The sequence below is a fragment of the Corvus kubaryi genome, unplaced genomic scaffold (genome assembly GCF_017639235.1).
Source record: "Corvus kubaryi isolate FWS band 111438036 unplaced genomic scaffold, C.kubaryi_AGA036_p1.0 split1-37374, whole genome shotgun sequence".
Taxonomy (NCBI): domain Eukaryota; kingdom Metazoa; phylum Chordata; class Aves; order Passeriformes; family Corvidae; genus Corvus; species Corvus kubaryi.
This window is the reverse complement of record NW_024582079.1, coordinates 1,833,851-1,851,583: the sequence shown is the minus strand read 5'-3', so window position 1 is coordinate 1,851,583 and position 17,733 is coordinate 1,833,851. Positions and strand designations below refer to the sequence as shown.

The 17,733-nt window shown below is 43.6% G+C and overlaps 2 long non-coding RNA genes across 2 annotated transcripts in view; one reads left to right on the top strand and one right to left on the bottom strand.

The window, feature by feature from the left end:
* LOC121657839 overlaps positions 1-17,733 on the bottom strand; it is a 160,249-nt gene that overhangs the window by 125,991 nt on the left and 16,525 nt on the right. The window contains exon 2 of the long non-coding RNA XR_006013727.1: positions 601-717. This is a non-coding gene — a long non-coding RNA (uncharacterized LOC121657839). The remainder of the gene's footprint in view (positions 1-600; positions 718-17,733) is intronic.
* On the top strand, positions 4,333-4,807 carry LOC121657840. Its single transcript, XR_006013728.1, has 2 exons — positions 4,333-4,497; positions 4,580-4,807. It is a non-coding gene; the product is annotated as an uncharacterized LOC121657840 (long non-coding RNA).

The following is a 17,733-nucleotide window of genomic DNA, read 5'->3' as shown; positions in this document are numbered from 1 at the left end:
CTATAGCTTTCAGTATCACACATACAGGGAACACGCTGGAAGCAAACACAGACCTCAGAAAACAAGCACATCACACTCTCCTTGTGTAGCAACCCAGTATTTGCCCATCCAACTCTAAAAAGAAATTGTCTCCAGTCCAAAGCCTGTGTTCTCTTTGCTGGGTGATCCTTATGGAAAACTTAAGGTAGGGGAGGAACAGCATTTCAGCCAGCACGGCCCCCCCAAGATCCTCCAGGTACTGTGGCAGGGCAGTGACCACTGCAGCTTTGCCAGGACAGCTGAGGTGATTTGCAAGCAAATGGCACGTTCTCCTTGGCCTTTCACACAAACCAAGTCATGTCCCTAATGTTTTTTATCAAGTTCTTTAGAGCTTTAGTCCACACTGAAGTTAGGCATCTCAGCTTGTTTCAAACTTTAGAGACAAGAAGCTAAAAATTCTTTTATTTTACTTCTTTCCCTTCAATTCAATGAAGAAAATGTTGAATGTATGAAATACATTTTGCTTTACCAATCCCAAAGTGGATTTCCCTAGGATCTACTTATCTACTTTCAGAAGTATTATGACTTTTTTAAGAAGTATTTGAATGTGAAAAGACTTACCAGACAGGACTGGGGAGCATCCCATGGATGAGAGAAGGCTGGGATTGGAGGCAGTAGATAATCTTGCAAATTTTGCACCTTGGTAGACGGCAGAGGAGCAGAAGAGAAGTAGAGGGCCTGGAAAGCAAGAGGAGAACATTTTCATTTAAATAACCACGCAGCCGATAGGAACTGGACACATATATTAAGCTTAGTCAGGGTTTTAAACCAAGCCCAGAACACCAATTTAGAATCATAGAATTGTTCAGGTAGGAAAAGACCTTTAATATCATGAAGTCCAACTGTTAACCCAGCATTGCCAAGTCCACCACTGAAACATCTCCCTAAACATCACATCTACATGTCTTTTAAACACCTCCAAGGATGGTGACTCCACCACTGCCTTGAACATCCAGTGCATCACAAAGACAGCTCCTGGCATCTTCTCACTGCACAGGGCACAGCACCACTGATCCAGATGCTCCCTGAACTAGGCTAATCCCAGATTTGTTTCAGAAAAGTTTTATGGATGTTACAGTTCATTTATTAACACAGGAAGGATGATGCAAAAATTCTAAAGCCAACAGAGACTCGACAGACAGCAGTGCATGACTAGCCAAGCTTGCCAAGAAATCAACACGACAATTTTTATCACAGCCCATCACAATTTTTCATGGTAGTGATCAGAAATAAGTCGGTTTTACAGCAGAATTGTTCTCAGCTTCTGCTTTCTCAGAGCAGCTGATGTCTCACAGAATCCTTTGGAAAACCACTCAGCCTTGCAGCTATCACTGCTTTTTCTGTCTTCCACACTCCTCCCTTTTTCCAGGAAGGAAAATAACTGAGTCAAGTTGTGTTCTTTTCCCTTGACTTCACACTCAGCTCCCCAGCATCTGCAGATGGTGTCACCCATGAGGGAAGCTGAGCAACATCTGGAAAGTGCCAGCAAACTGGAAGGACAGGGCTGGGATAGCCACTGTGCCCTGGGCTCAAGGAGGGCTCAGAAGGGACTCCAGAATTTTCTCATGTTGCCATTGTTGTTGTACAAGGAAAATAACATCTCTTTGTAACACTGAATCTTTCTATTGACTTCAGTGTCAATAGAAGCAGAGAAATGTTTAGAATCAAACCAAGGCAGCCTTGCTGCAAAACCTCGTGGTTTTTAATACAGAGAACAAATCAAAGGAAAGATCTCTACAAAGAAAATATCAGAAAACTGTGAAACCATCCTTTACAAAAATATTGAAAAGAAGAAAATTAATCACGTTAAACATCAAAAATTACTTTTAGATCCCTCACAGAGAGGCTACCGTGACCTCAGCTCTGAAGATATCCACAAAGCAAAGTTAATGTTGTCCAGCCACACTGGATTCCAAAGGATGCTTGCACAGGGTGATATGGAAGGAGGAGGAACAACATAAGCAAAAAAGAAATTCCTTGCCTAAAAGCCACTCCATATAAAAATATCATCTTAAAACTAACCTATATTAATTTTTTAAGTGGAATTTTAAACAGGTAACTTTAAAAATCTGGCATAAGTCTGCCTCTTTCCAATTCAGCATTTAGAGACTTTCACCTATGGAAAAGTTCTATTTTGAGGAGCAGCTCTGACAGCAACAAGGCTGAATAAGGATAAATTTAAATTAGTCAGAAAAGCATCGTGCTTAGATGAGAACAAGGTCCTCCCAGGAGGTGGTGTTTAACAGCCTCTGCAATTGCTGCATGAAGGACACTGTTTTGCATTGCTCTTTGTAGGAAAGTCAACAGCCTGGAGAAAGATAGATTATTGTTCGTTACATCCAGAAGAGCTTTTATTAAAAAAAAGGTGTCATATTCACAGAGCATTTGAGGGTAAGCTGATGGTTTTAATTTCCCCTCTAGCTCATTTCCAATTTTGGGAAAAGCTGGTTAGAGAACAGAGTTGTCCGTGTGAATGCATGAAAGTCACAGTGCAAAGGAAAGGGAGTAGAAGCTCCCCCACACCATGTCTTGAAACCACTCAGCCTTCCAAAAAACAGCCTCAGCCAGAACCCTGCACACAGCCATGGCTTGTCCACTGATGGGAACAGAGCCTGTTTTAGGGCAAAGCCCTCAGAAGTCAGAATCACTTTATAATTGTGTGTTGAATGCTTCACAGAAACCAGCAGGTGAAGGTGCCAATCCTTCATGCTATTCATCCCTTCCCAAGAGCTCCCTGTGACCTTTAGTTCCCCTACAAAGAGGCATCAGAGGGTTGGCTTTGGCAATGACATGAACAACTCTCCCAGCACAGCAGTTTCTCCTGAGCCTCAAGCCCTCCTGGGAACCAAGAGCGATGCTCTGGACCAGTGGTAGGAGAGCAAAAAGAGCCAGGCAGGGGCTCAGTACGACAGCAATGAGCAGGTGTTGGGTAAGGGAAGGCAGAAAAGCTACATAAAGAAGAAATCACCTTCATTTTGATTGTATATTTCACCCAAGCTTGCTGAATTTAATTATTTGTCCCGTGACAGGGTGCATTGTCCAGGTACAAGCTTCCTGGAGAAGAACTTGTACTCCTAAGATGCTCAACTCTAATGAGGCTTTCTAGAAGCCAGTAAAAATTGTCACCCCAATCTGTTTTGTATCCTAAACAAAAACACTGGTGGTAAGGGAACAGTGCTTAAGGTGCCTGTAAACGTTTTATTCACAGGAAAAACAAATTGCTGCAGGAAATGAGGGACAGACACGCATATGTAGCAAAACCCAGCTCAGAGCTGTGATAATTCTTAACGCTACTAATTAACTGAACACTGGAAACAATCCATTTCTATAGCAGCTTCTGCCCTTATGAACAGTCACAAATTGAACCCCAAAGTTTGTTGGAGGAGAAAATTTTACATATCTTTATTGCTAGGGGTGCTGAGGCACGGAGCAGTGAAATGCTCACCATCTTATCTTGGTGTTCCCTTCCACTCCCTTCCTTCCTCTCCAGAAAGCATGGTGAGGAGACAGGAAAACCCTTGCCAGGGAGGCTGTGCCTCTGGATCAGTGCAGAATCAGTGAGGCAGAGATGTGATGCATGGAGCACAAGCAGGAGTCCCACAGGGGAGCACTGAAAGGGAGCCAGATGCCAGCAGTTGTCACGGACAAAGCTCTACATATGAGAACACACAAAAACTCTGCACAGGGCAATAAATACAACCCATCCTCTACCCTGGAGCACTCTGGAGACTCAGTGTTTCAGGAGGAACATGTCTTGTTTCTACTTTGCATGTTGGATAACTTGGGAACAGTTCTGAGTACGCAATTACCTGGATCCTGACTCTTTTGTGAGACTCCGTGGGTGACATTTGCCTCCCAGCCAGGGCACTGCTTTGGAGTTCTTCTGCTTAAGCAGAGTAAGAAGCAAATATTTTCATTTAAATTATTGTATAATCTCCCCTCTCTGTCTGAGTCCTCACCTCCAGGTTCACTGACACACACACCCATGTTCCCTGACAGCCTCCCAAGGGAATGCTGCGTCTGTGGCAGCAACACCACGTCTCTGTGCAGGTAACAACTCGGCTCTGCCTAATTACTACAATATTAACTCCTGAGACAGAATAAGCCTTGCAAACTCCATTTTCCTCCACTCCAGGAGGAATTAATTTGGGCTGGCCTTTTCCTAGCAAATATTTAGCATCCCATGTGCACATATTTAGAAAGAATTCCTCACAAATCACTCAGCTGAAAGTGATTTCCCCCGAGGAGGGATGAGAGAACAAACACGTGCCAGCTGTGAGCCGCAGTGTTCACTGCACTCCTGGAAGGCACTCGGGTACCACGGAGCTGTGAGCAGCAGAGGAGTCGAGGTGGGACACAATTATCCATCTACATTAAATTAATTTTCACTCTGTTTTCCTATCAGGCTCACTACTGCAAAAACAGAAGGGATAAGGTTCCATGGAGGTGGTTTACAAGGTGAGAGAGGATGGCAGAACAAGGTAAAGAAAAGTGCTAATACCAGTTTTGTTGTTTAATATTCATCTTTGCTCTGTTTCAGAACTTCTGCATAGCAGTGGCTCTGTATGAGAATTTCTGGTTATGGCTGTGAAAATATTGCTGCTACTTTTTTATATCTACTTTGTGGGAGTTTAGCTGGTCTCAGACAACACTGGCTGCAATCTTTTCATCTCAACAGATTCGCTGTGGGAAAGCTATTGGCACAAAACTGATTTCTGTCTTTCAGTAATATTGTATCAATTTAAATGAAAAAAGCCCTGGATCTTTTTGGAATGGTACTTCTGGATTTTTTTTTTTTTCATTTTACCTTGGAATTCTGGCAGTTTGCTCATACTACTTCCGCTTTTCTATTTTCTCATGGACGTATTGTGAAATCAATCACAAATAAAATTTTTGTTGAAGATGATGATTTGGGACAAGCCATTAGGTTGGGTTAAAATATTGGTTTATTGTAAATCAAAATTACAATGAAACAAATTCAGAATTGGAAATGGCATGGATTGATATAACAATAGGAAGAAAACTTTGTTCAAAAAAAAATTGAAACTCCAAAATGCCTAATTTACTACAAGAAAGAATTTCAGAAATTATTTCATAGGAACACAGGGGAAAAATAATGAAATGTCAACACTCCCTATGAAAAAGACATACTGAAATCATCCATCTCTCCCTTAATGCATGATAACAAGGGAGGAAAGATGCACGTTAGGGCACTGGCCTGGAATATAGAACATTTCTATTCAAATTCCCAAATGGACAGAGATTTCTGGTTAGACTGTGGGCTTTTCTGTGTCTCAGTCACCAAAGTGGTGAAATGCAGTAAGAAAGCACCCTGTCTATTCCCTGACACAGTTACTGTGATAATAAGGTGGCATATAAATTCCTTGGATTTAAGCCAGTTCCTTCTAGTCACTCTCACCTGCTCCCAATAGCAAAATGTTTACTGATAATAATTACGAGCTGAGATTACCAAAGCTGCCTGGGGGATTTGGATGCCCACGGGAACTGGCAGCTCTGAAGATCTCCGCCCATGGATTTTACTGAGACTCTGATTGATTTCTTCCACCACCCCAACAACACTGCAAGTGCAGGCATGCAGAACAGCAGGAATATTTACAGAGATAACATCTTCATGTCAGCAAGGCAGGGAATCCCGTTGGGCCAGAGGCTTTACAAGCAGCAGTAAATAAGAACATCCTGTACAAAATAAGCCCTCTGTTGCAGTTCTGGTACACACCTTTGAGTAGGGACAATTCCCCAGCACCACTGTGCAGAAAATTTGACATTTGAAAGCACTTGAAGAGTCACACAAATCCAAGAGCCTGCTCACAGGACCTTCCTCTGCACCTATGAAAGTAACTTCTTCCTGCTCCTTTCCAAAAATCAAATCTCAATCAAAATTCTCCATGCAGAAATATCCCTTTCTAGGTAATCACCTTCCTAGTGCAGCATCTTCTCCTCCCCAACAACAGAATTGTTGATGTTGCTTTTGTAGCTGGTAAATAAATCAGCTGCTGTCAGGTCAGATAAGATTTTCTATCAGGTGGAGGTACAGAATTTTCTAATGAGGAGCAGCAGTGTGGGAGAGGAAAGGACTCAGAGCACTCTTCTTTGCTATATTTCTATTTATTTGCTATTTTCTATTGAATTTTCTAGAATAAAGGTTTCCCTTAGGAATGTGGGAAAGATGCCCAGAGGTCAGGTGGAGGAAGTATTGCTGTGCCTTGGGTTTTATTCTGACCCTTTAGTCCTCCTTCCCTAAACTCAGTGCCTACAGACAGAGCACAATTCCTCCCAGCAGCAGTGAAGGGAGGTGCTGATGGGGACCAGCAGCACATTCCCAGCTGAGACAGAGATTTTTTACTTTTCAGGCACATGGAATTTGGCTCAAATCTTCAGCAGGTTTTAGCCACCTCAGGGACAGATTTCCTACCTGTCCTAAAAGAAGTAAGGAAGCCAGTGCCCCTCAGAGAATGAGAGGGCTCCAGGTTTATGAACCAATTTATCTGCAGACAGCTTTCATTGCTGGTCCACCACAGACCCTCCCAGTCACGATGACCTGGGTGCTGCCTCAGGTGTAATTAACCCTGTGCCCTGAGCACGGGCACCACCAGCCTCACCATTCACAAAAGCCTTCGTCAGACACGGGGCTGATGGAGCTTTGTGCTGCTTTGACTCTCATGTACTCACCCTCCTTTTGCACTGTGGCTTTCTCAATTTAATGGAGAGGGAAAGGGCTCTCCCACAGTGGAAGGTGTCTATTGATCCAATCTTTCTTTTTCCTGTTCTTTTGCTTTGGAAGTTTCTTGCTCTAGTACTCAAAGCAAACTTTCTCCAGGACAGCAAACAAACAAATAAATCAAGTGCTTTTCAGCCCAGGTAGGAGGGAGAGGGAATAGCTTGGAAGGAGTTAGATTGCCCATTCCAGCCCTGTCTCCTTTTCTGCTTCTCTTCCCTCGAAGCCAGGTGCCAGGGAAAGCTCGCGTTCACCATCTCTCCTCTGCTTTTCTTGCAGAACACACAATGGCTACAGAAAAGGGGGAAAAACCCTCCCCTTCCATGTAGGAGCAATTTGTTTACAGTTCCCGGCTTCTCAGAGGGTAGGAGAGGGATGAGATCCACTCTTTGTTCTTTAGTGCTTGGGACATTTGCATAAAAAGAGACTCGTTGTTTTATTAAACATTCATCTCCTCCCACTGCTCAGTCTCATTTTGAAGTTATAATCCTCTGTTAGCTCCGTGTCAGTCGCTGCTGGAGGGAGGGCCTGGAGTTGGACTCTGCAGGGCAAGAGTCCAGGTTTGAGCCTCCAAGTGCACGGGGAGCTGCAAGCCTGGATGTTCTCCCTTTTCCTTAGGTGTGTTTGAAGCCTGGGACCAATATCCGTATCACTCCTATAGCTCCAGAGCTGAGAAACTGCTGTGGAGGGCAGCACACCTCTCCCTCAGACGGCAGAGCAGTGGGGCGTTCCCATCCCCAACCAGCCACCTGAACAGCTCCACACAATCACAGAGTCGGCTGAGGTGGAAGAAACCCACAAGGATCATCGAGCCCAACTCCTGGCCCTGCACAGAACCATCCCCAAGAGTGACACCATGTGCCTGGGATTGTTGTCCAAACACTCTGGCAGCCTTGGGGCTGTGACCATTCCCTGGGGACCCTGTTCCAGTGCCCCAACACTCCCTGGGTGAAGAACTTCTTTCCAGCATCCACCTAAACCTCCCCTGACACAGCCCCAGCCATGCCCTCGAGTCCTGTCACTGTCACCACAGAGACGAGATCAGTGTCTGCCCCTCCTCTTCCCCTCACAAGGAGGTTGTAGACTGTGAGGAGTGTCTCCTCAGTCTCCTCCTGTCCAGCTGAACAGACCAAGTGCCCTCACCTGCTCCTCATACACCTTCCCCCAAGGCCCTTCACCATCCTAAAGGACACAAAGCACATCGGACACACGACTCAGGACACTCAGGAGAGAGGAGCAGCTCCTCTGAAATCAGTGACATGAAGTCAGTGAGAGACACAAACCAGAGCCCCTGCGTGCTGATAGAAGCAGCAGAAATTCCTAAATTATGTTTTTTAAAGCCCAACAAATATTTTGTCTGCATTTCATTTCACACAGGAGCACTGAATAAACCTGATTTTCAATACAGAGCAGAAACAGCCTCAGTCGTGCTACAAGGGGATGAAATGGCTTTGTTGTTGTCCCCAGGATTCCTTTGTTCCAGTAAGGAAGGAACAGCAAGCTTAATTAAATGCATTAGTAATCACAAGGTAGTTAAATATCAATTGGCCATTAAAACACAGAGTGCAACAAAAGCCTAAATAATTTCTGAATTATAAACATAAATGTATGCATCAGAATAAGTAAAGGTATTTATAATAGGTATTTACTGTTAAAAGGTAGCAATTTTCTTCTGGGAAATTGCCCCCACTTCATATTTTTCTGGGTTTTTCCTTTTCATTAGGATTTCTACAGACTTTGGCCAAAACAATTTTCAAAGTCCTAGTTTTGAATTATTATTATTATTGCTATTATGCTCTGTCTCATACATGTTATTTCTGAAGACAATCCCCGTTAAAATAGCATTTGTTTTGCTCAAAATGTTGCAGCAGATTTCACCAGCAGAATTCACCAGAATTTCAGCAGATTCTGATTTCACCAGAATCTAATTCTGACAATTCAGACATTTTTAAATCCACCAAAAAAAACCAAACCAAAACAAAACAAAAAAACAAAAAAAAAAAAAAAAAAACAAAAAAACAAAACAAAAAAAAAAAAAACCAAAAAAACACCAAACAAAAACAAAACAAACAAAAAAAACCACAAATATGTTGGCATTTTAGGTGATTTTTAGAACAAAGGAAAAAAAAATTGCTGGTCTGGTATTGACCTCTTCTAGCTATCTGCAAGCAAGCACAACGAGGAAAATGCCAGTACACACATTGTCCCAAAATGCCCCTTTATTCACGTGTCCAACTTTGTAGAGGACACTTTTCCTCATAAAAGGAGTTATCTGTCTGGTCTGAGTGTCCCCGGGTAACCCCAGAGAGAGCTCTCCATCCTTGGGGTGGATTTGAACAAGATGGAGTTGGAGCAGAGGTTTAGTAGCACCTGTCCACGAAGAAATCCCATTCATCCCCTTTCATTTTTGTGCTTTAAATTACTTATTGTCTTTTACTGCTTTTTGGTGAATTTGTCATTTGTGAGGATTTATTCCCATTTTCAAGCAGAGTGTAAATAACACCTTATCAGAAGGGGTTAATAAGGCAAAAGAATACTTAAAAGACTTGATAAAAGCTACACAAGTCATGATTTCTGATCCATTATCAGCTGATCTAACCACTCATGTTCACTGCCTCTGAAATAGCAAACAAACCATGAAATTAAAAATCCCCTGTGCCCTACCTTTAGTACGCTGAAGAAATCAAAGGATCCCAACAGGGTCTTAATTCCTTACTGATAAAGGAAAACTGCTTTTATTCAAAAATTCTTTTTGAAGGAAAAAAAATACTGTATTTGGAATGAGAAAGAAAAAAAAAAAGCATAGATGTTGTGATTTAGCTAAAAATATACTGGCTCATAAAAGCTTGGCATTGCTCCTTCAAAAGTTAAATATTTTTGTCCCAGGGAGAAAAAAGAAATTTAAAATCTAAGAACATTCTGATCCCAAGGTTAGTTCTAGAGCATTTTGAAATTTAAGCCATATAATGGCAATAAATGTCCAAGGCTGTAAAGCATCTAAAATGGAAACTTGAAATATGACTAAATTTCCCATCACCTCTTTTTGACTTTGTGGCTTCTCCACTTTCATCAGCCTGCCCAGTTCTGTGTCCAGTCTGGTCCAGTCATGAAGAACACACTTCTACCCTCACACATTGTTGTTGTTTCCCTGCATCTTGCTTCATGCAGGAGACACACATGGTGATGGTTGTAGCCAAACCTGGCTGGATGTAGGGCTGACCTTTACTCATGTGCGCTGGACTTGGGCAGGATGCTCAGATAAACAAAAATAGCCTTTTTACACAGAAATCTCCCCACTGGTATCCTCTTGCATCAAAGGAAATGGAAATCTTTATTTTTAAAAAAAATTAACAAGGCAAATAATCTGAATCCTTTGTGTAAGGTGGCAATCAAAGCAGATCTCCAGCACCCATCTCCCAATGTACGAATGAAATCAGCTTCCTCCTGAATCTGCAAGTGCCTCTGACTGCTCTGTAAGCTCTACCTTCCATACCCCCTCTGATGACTGACAGGCAGAGTTTCATTTCACCACACTTTGTCTAATTTAATCTTGCTCACATCTTTGAATGAGGCAGGACTCCTTAATTTCCTGAGTTCTGCTGGTTTCCAGGGCTGCTGCACCACTTTGAGCCTTCAGTTCCACGAGTCTGCGTTGTAGGGGCTGGGCTGGACACACCTGAGTGACAGACACCTGGCAAGGACAAGGCTCCAGAAACATCAGATCAAGCTGATTTAATGGGGAGGGAAAGGGAACACCACGAATCTGAGAACATTCAGGCAAGGAGCTCAGAGGTTGGCAGTACAATAAGTAAGGACAAAACAACCAGAATGGTGTGAGTGATGTTTCACAGGTGCCAGGGAAAGAGAATTACCTTGGGATAGCCTTTCCACAGCCCTGCTTTATGTGTGCCTGTAGGATTTAGCATGAACTTTCAGCCGTTCTAAGAGCAGCTTTGGGATCTCCTAGGAAAGTTTCATGATACCAAAGGTCATTGAAAGAACTACTCAGCACATCCACATGCCTCAGGACTGCACAGCAAAACGTCCTGTTGAACTCTGGACAAGGGAAGAAGCCTTACTACAAAATTCAGTGTATTTTTTTGATCGTCATGGATATATAAATACCATGTAAATTTGTATGCAGACATTGGCATTGTCTATCCCAGTTATAATTCCTCCTTCCAAGTTCAGGAGATCTGTCATGCTGTCCCTTTGACAAGTCTGCAGCTTGTTTGTAAACCAGGGTGTGTTTGTGATGTGCTTATGATTGAAAAGCAAAACCATAAATCTCCTGTGCTGACCAGCTGAGCTGAACCCCAAAGTAAGTCAAAATGCACTTTCTCCACAGAGCCCCACAAAGCTAAGGGCAGTATTTACCTGCATAAAAAGAATTAATACTGAAACAAACAAAGAAGTCTGGTTCAGCTATGTAGTGTTGAAATATTAATATTGTTGGCAGAGAGAATACATGAACCTATTATTTTGCGAACTGTGGCTGGATATAGTGAAGGCAAACATTGAATAAGTAACGAGAAAATCCAGTTCTTTAACTGGATTTTCTGATGCCTGTAGCCAGACACACAGAGAGTTTATTCCATTTTGCTTCTATAGCTGGAACGGATTTTGTATTAAAACCGCCTAACAGGTTTTTTAAGTATAGGGAAAATGTATTTTAAACCTAGATAATTTCATTTCCAGCTGTGAAGGCATATCTACTGAGCTGAGAACTAGGTGACATCAATGGGAAGACATTTGACTGCTGGACCTACAGGGAGTAAATTGTGGCATAATTATTCTGAATTAACTTACAACAGTTATGTCAAGAGAGTTTGAATAGAGACCCTCAAACTAAACTTGTATCAAACAGAGTAGCTCCACATCACTGCCATCACAGACACTATTTTCCACGTACATTGTCCTGCCTGTACTGCTTGCACATCAAACCTCTCATAAAGGGATCCCTGCAGAGTATCCAAAATATCAGGCATATCTGTCCTTCCATCCCCCTGGTTTTTGATAACTAAATTCCTTTAGAGGAGAGAAAACATCACCTGCAGAAGAAGGAAAAGTAGAAATCTCATTATGCAACCAGTGAAAAAAGTCTCAGTCAATGCAGCAGAGCCCTAACAGCTGCATGGAGCCAAATACTGCTCAGCATCTCAGCAAGTGCAAGTGCAAAATGCATTGGATGAGCCCTTGAATTTAAAAAGAATTAATGAAAGATGAGAACTAACACAACAGCGGGCACGGCTTAGCAGGTTATCAGTGATTTGAGCCACATCCTTTAGGTAGGCACTAAAACCCACAAACATCAGACAGTAACAGCAATGTTTTCTTTCACGCCCTGTGCTGCAGGCAAAGCACTGGGATTCAATTCCCCCTTCTACCTAGTGGTATTTGAACTTACATTTCTAGAGACCTCTCAAGCCACCACATAAGCCACAATTCCCCAGGGCTCTTGCCTGCCAGTTGTGGTATTTCGGCTGCTCAGAATATGAAGGACTGGAGACACGGGGAGAAGAGATGCTCTTTGCCTTGCTGAATATCAAATTGCACATGAAGTACAACTACTGAAGCAGGAGTTCTGCCTTCATTCACATGCACAAATCCCTGCCTACAACTTCATTGCCAGGGAAATGCTCTGTGAAACAATTAAAGCAGGTTTGAACCCAGTCAGACAGAGGAAAGGATTAAACTTAAGTCACTTGAGACAGAGGGAAGGGGGCCATAACGAAAAACTGCTTTTTAAAGTCATCTCCTACAACCATGAAGATAAATCCTCAAGTAACTACATAATGATCAAAGATGCATTTCATTTTTTCTCCTTTTCTTACAATGACAGTGAATAAAAGAGGACTTTTGTCAAAAGCGGAATGTGGTAAATTCGCATAAGCCTGAAGAATACACAGCTGTTTGACCACAAGGATTTGGCATTTGCTACTACAGAACAGAAGAAAGCTCACTGTGTATATATTCACTTTCATACACTTTATTTTCATCGTTTGCTGCTGGCCAGAGACAATCCCCTGCTTGGCTGGACCTGCAGACTGTGTCTGTATGACCATTTGGGTGTTTGTACCTCAGCAGCAAACACGACAGCCTTGGAAATCCCAGGGAACTGATACTCACTCCAGCTGGAAGATGGAGTTCACAGCCCACGATCCTGCCACACGGTGATCAGGTCATTTCTGCTGCTCACCCTTACTCAGGCTGGAAGTCCACAAAGGAATCTGAGCCAGTTTTAAGTCTCAGTAAGCAACACAAAATGGCCATATGCGATTTTGAGAGGTACAAAGAGGGTCTGTGGCCGCTGCTGTTTGAATGCAGGCCACCTACATCCCTCATTTTCACCATGACAGAGAGGTAAATGGAGTTCCTCCCTTCCTCACACGGGGAAATATAAAGCAGAAGATTACAGTTATTACAACCGCCTCTTGTTTGAAACAAAGTTCAAAGGCTTGTCTTCTTTAATCAATCTTCCAGCAGAATAATAGGGCTGCAAATTCCACTTTCACGGAACTAAAGCACTCGGGCTGAATCAGTTTTTCCCCTCTGTTCCCCCTTCTCAGAGCAGAGCACGAATGAAGGAGCTCGGATGAGGAAGTTAACTGAGCTGCCCATAGAAGCCACACCGCTTTCTCCGAGGAAAGCAAAAGGCAAGAAGGTAATAAAGCATCTTGGCTCCAACACCATGTGCTGGCGAAGCACTCTGGGCAGTCAGATATAATGAATATTCAGCAGTCTCTGGCTATTGTGGTATAGCAAAGTGCCTCTGCCAGGGGAGCCATTTCTGTGGCTGAGGTGAGAAAATAATAGATGTCCACTTGGCAGAGGTAGCCACAGACACGTTAACTCTGAGCCCACAGATGCCTTTGGGTAGCATCCGGCTGGACATTATTAATGAGTCCATTAATGAGCCTGTTTCCACTGCAACAGAATGGGGAGGGAGCTTTTAGCATATGTGTTGCAAGTAATATGCCTTGGAATTAAATACTCAAACAAAAAAAAAAAAAAAAAAAAGAAGGAAAAAAGGGAAGGAATGTTCACAAAAATCAGAATAAGAGGAGAGGCTCACCCAAACATATTGTGATATTGAACAGCATCCACGAACATGCACAGAAACGCCTTTTTTCCCCCCCAAAGATCCGGTTACAGACAGCAAAGAGCTTACAAATGCACAAACAAAAAGATATATTCAGAAGCACTGCTGGAATGAGGGCATCTGAAATGTGTAATTTCTTTCACCGTCTTCACAATAGTCCAGACATAATTTAGTCTGGATTTCTTCCAGTCCAGATTCACTAATGATACCATGGACTCTAAATGACCCCTCAAACACCAAGAATAATGGATAGCACTAGACCTAGTCAAAAAGAACACTTTGCAAACTGTGTCAAATTTAAGGGCATATTTTAACAATCTTGGTCATTCGCAGAAGTTTGAAAAAACCACACAAACAAAACAGAAAAACAACAACAACAAAAACAAACACCTCTACAAACTTTAAGAACCAGATTAATTCTTGAGGTTGTCATGATTTAATCCTCCACACTAATGTCAGCCCTATTTTTATTAGGTACACAAGTGCAACCCCCCCACCTCCCCAAAAAAGCACTTAGGTAGCTGTGAATGCCCCAAAGCACACGGTGATGGCTCATACATGAATGGAGACTGAAGAGAATCTGTTTATCAGTCTCTGATGGGCTGCAGTAAGAACTTGATTAGAAAATTACAACTGACACAGCATTTGGCAGAAGTTTCTAGATCAGGGTCCTGTCTCTAGCAGCCAAAGCAGACAAGATATATCTAGTTCTACAGAAAATCAAGATGTTTAGAACTCATCCACCTCCTCCCCCTCTGCAGAATCACATCATCAGGGTAGATTTCCTGTCTTCTCCCTCTGTCCCTTACGATTCCTTTGCATGGTGACCCCATGGCAGCCTTGCCTGTGCCACTGCAAGACTCCTGATGCTGGATCACCCTCTCTCATTTCTGGATTCCTGTTCTGACCTACAAAGCCTGTGTTTTTCAGAGGGTGAGAAACACATTTGCTATGTGACATATCCTCTCTGGATGCTTGGCCCAGCCGGTGCAAGAGGAAAAAATTAATGTTGCCTGATAACATCCATCTCTACTGGAGTTCAGCACCCAATTACTCCACAAGTTTGTGAAACCATCTCATATCATGAGGACTTTAGCCTTGCTTGTTTTGCACTGAGTTTTTTTCTTCCTCTTCCTTTCTTTCTGTATAAATCAGCTCTTAACCCCGTTTTCCCTGAAGAAAATATAAGAAAGCACCGAGTCATGCTCTGCTTTCCTAGAGAAAGACGTTTTCTGCATTATTCTCCTGTCAGTTTTCAAGCTTTGCACAGGAGCTGGACCAACATAAACCATTCTTTCATCAGCTCAGGTACATCCCCAGAGGCTGGGCTATTTGTAGAGTTAAAGATAGCTATTATCAATAAGAAACTTGTCTCCCTTCCCCCTCACTATACACTCAGAGCATATCTGGATACAGCTCAGTGCTGCAGAGAGACATGACTTCGGAGAGTAAACTGATTAGAAGTAAAAGGAATTTTGTGTTAAATCAGGGATGGAGAGGAGGGAGAGGGAAAGGGTGGAGGCAGCTGTGGGATTCTCCTGGGACCACACAGAGGGATGTCTGAGCTAGTGCTGCACCCAGCCCTGCAGCTGTGCCTCTGCAGAGTGCCAGGTGAGTTCCACTATGCAGCAATCCACCCTGCCAAGCCGCCTGCCCAGCAGCTCCCTGCGGCACAGAGCAGTCTCCAAACACAGAGCTGCGTCCACCACCACGCAAAGTGGCTCCCATCAAGTCCTCTTAACGTTAAGTGGCTGAGAGCAAGAGACAGAAAGCTTTGGTTTGCTTTTACGTTTGCTGAGCTACAAGACATCCTGAGAAAGGAAGACCGAACTGCCAGCTCAAGGTGCTGGACTAACACTAGAGTTCAACAATGCCCTATGGAAAGGTACCCATCTCTCCAACCTGGAAGTACCAGGGGTGTGCAAAGAATGACCTGTCCTCCGCCCCAGAACCACCTGGGTAGCACAGAGGCTGCTCCAGAGACCCATCCCTGGGCATGACAAATGTCATCATTGACAAGTGCCACGCTGCAGGTGCAGCCTTTCCTGTCCTACACACCAGAGGATTAAAACCAACCAAAGATAATGAAGAGAGTTTCAAGCAAGTGCAAGGGAGCTCTGTGAGGACCCTGGAACACCTATTTGTGCTCTTTTCTTACCATTACCTTGTAGAGCCATGAGAACTCAGATAACACCTGTACAGTTTTGTCACACAGTCCTACCTGCCACAAGGCTCGTGGCCACTTAGGAAGGCACCAAAACACACAGGCTGGCACAGAGCAGCCCTGGCAATGCAGCAGCCAAACTGCTGCAGAATGTCTGACAGCACCAAAGATCCAAGCAAGTTGATTTAAGGCTGACTGTGCTGCAGCAGGGACACACCCAGAGAAATAGCAGCACCCAGGAGGACAAGGAAGGGTGAAGGAGCTGTCTCATTTCTGTGCAGGGCTGAGCATCAAATGCAGAATTCACACACCCAAATACTTGAAAAGAGGGCAGAAAAGTATAGGATGGCATGTTGTTGATTTTTCCGAGGCTACACATGAACAGCATCTTCCATCAAATGGTGCAGGCTCAAACATAACCTCTCCGTTCTCCAAATGGAAGAGCAAGGAGGAGCACCTGTGGCAAAGTCAGGCTTGAACACGTGCAATTGGGACAGAGAAAGAAAGTCAATAATAGAAACCAGTGGTGGCAGGGTGCCAGAGGCAGCACCAAATCTTTTGGGGGGGACTCTTCTGCAGGGGACAAAAAGGGAACATGCCAGTGAGCAGCTGCCAGGTCAGCACCGTGGTTTAGAGTTTTGAGGGATATTATACACTGCCAAACCATACCAAGAGGAGATATGCAACAGGCTAACAGACCTGGGCAAGAGCTCTCTTGCCTCACTCACTGAGACTCTGTTCCTTGTGAAATCAAACATTTGGATGATGAAGGACAAAACACAGAGCAGACAGCATCACAAATCCTCTATTTGTACTGAGAAGCCATGAATGTGCTTTCAGGCATGGTGGAGCAGGCATGCCTTCAAACAGGAGAGTTCAACAATTCCATGGGGAATTCCACTAAAGCTCTCTTCCATATCCAACCCCTATTCCTCTCCAAAACCCCTCAGAGCCAGAAGCTGAGGAGCAGTCTGCAATGAGGTATACAAGGAAAATTTGTGTAAAAGGCTCACTTCTTACCAGTCCTGCCGAGAGGCCGTATCTACAGAACTTTCAATTCACAGTGAAAGTTCAACTGGCAGAGCAACTTCTTCCAAATTCACTTCCATGGGATAGTGGATGAGAGACCAGGAAGGCAACCTCACTAGGAAGAGCAACAAGGTTTATGAGCTGTTTGTTTCCCTGTTGCAGCCATTGCCTGGTTAAAGCAGTGGTTTGGTCAATCACTTTGAAGCTGTGGCACTCTCTTCAGCAGAATTTTGCACAAATTCCAGCATTTTTCTGCTGAGAAAATCCAGTGCTTCAGTAACACTGAGGGAGCCCAGGTACATACTAATATCCCTGCTAAGTTGATACCTATTGCCACAGAGTTTCTTTACCTTTATGGATCTGTCAAAGGTATTTTCCAATTACGAGGCTGGGCCTTGAGAGGCTTGATCCTCCTGAAGAAGTGGAGTAGAAGGCCTGGAAAGACATTTTGTGAAAAGGACAGCTTCTGCCAAACTCCACCACACCTCTAGGGTCACCAGCCACTCTCTTAGTGCAGCCCCAGGCCCATGAGGCTCCTCTGAGTGATGTGAGTGATGGAAGGGACTGTGAGGGTACTGCTGTGGAAGGAATCCAGCTGTGACAGCAACAGGAGCTGTACAAATGGAATACCCAGGGCTAACAGAGTTGTCTTATGGATATTTA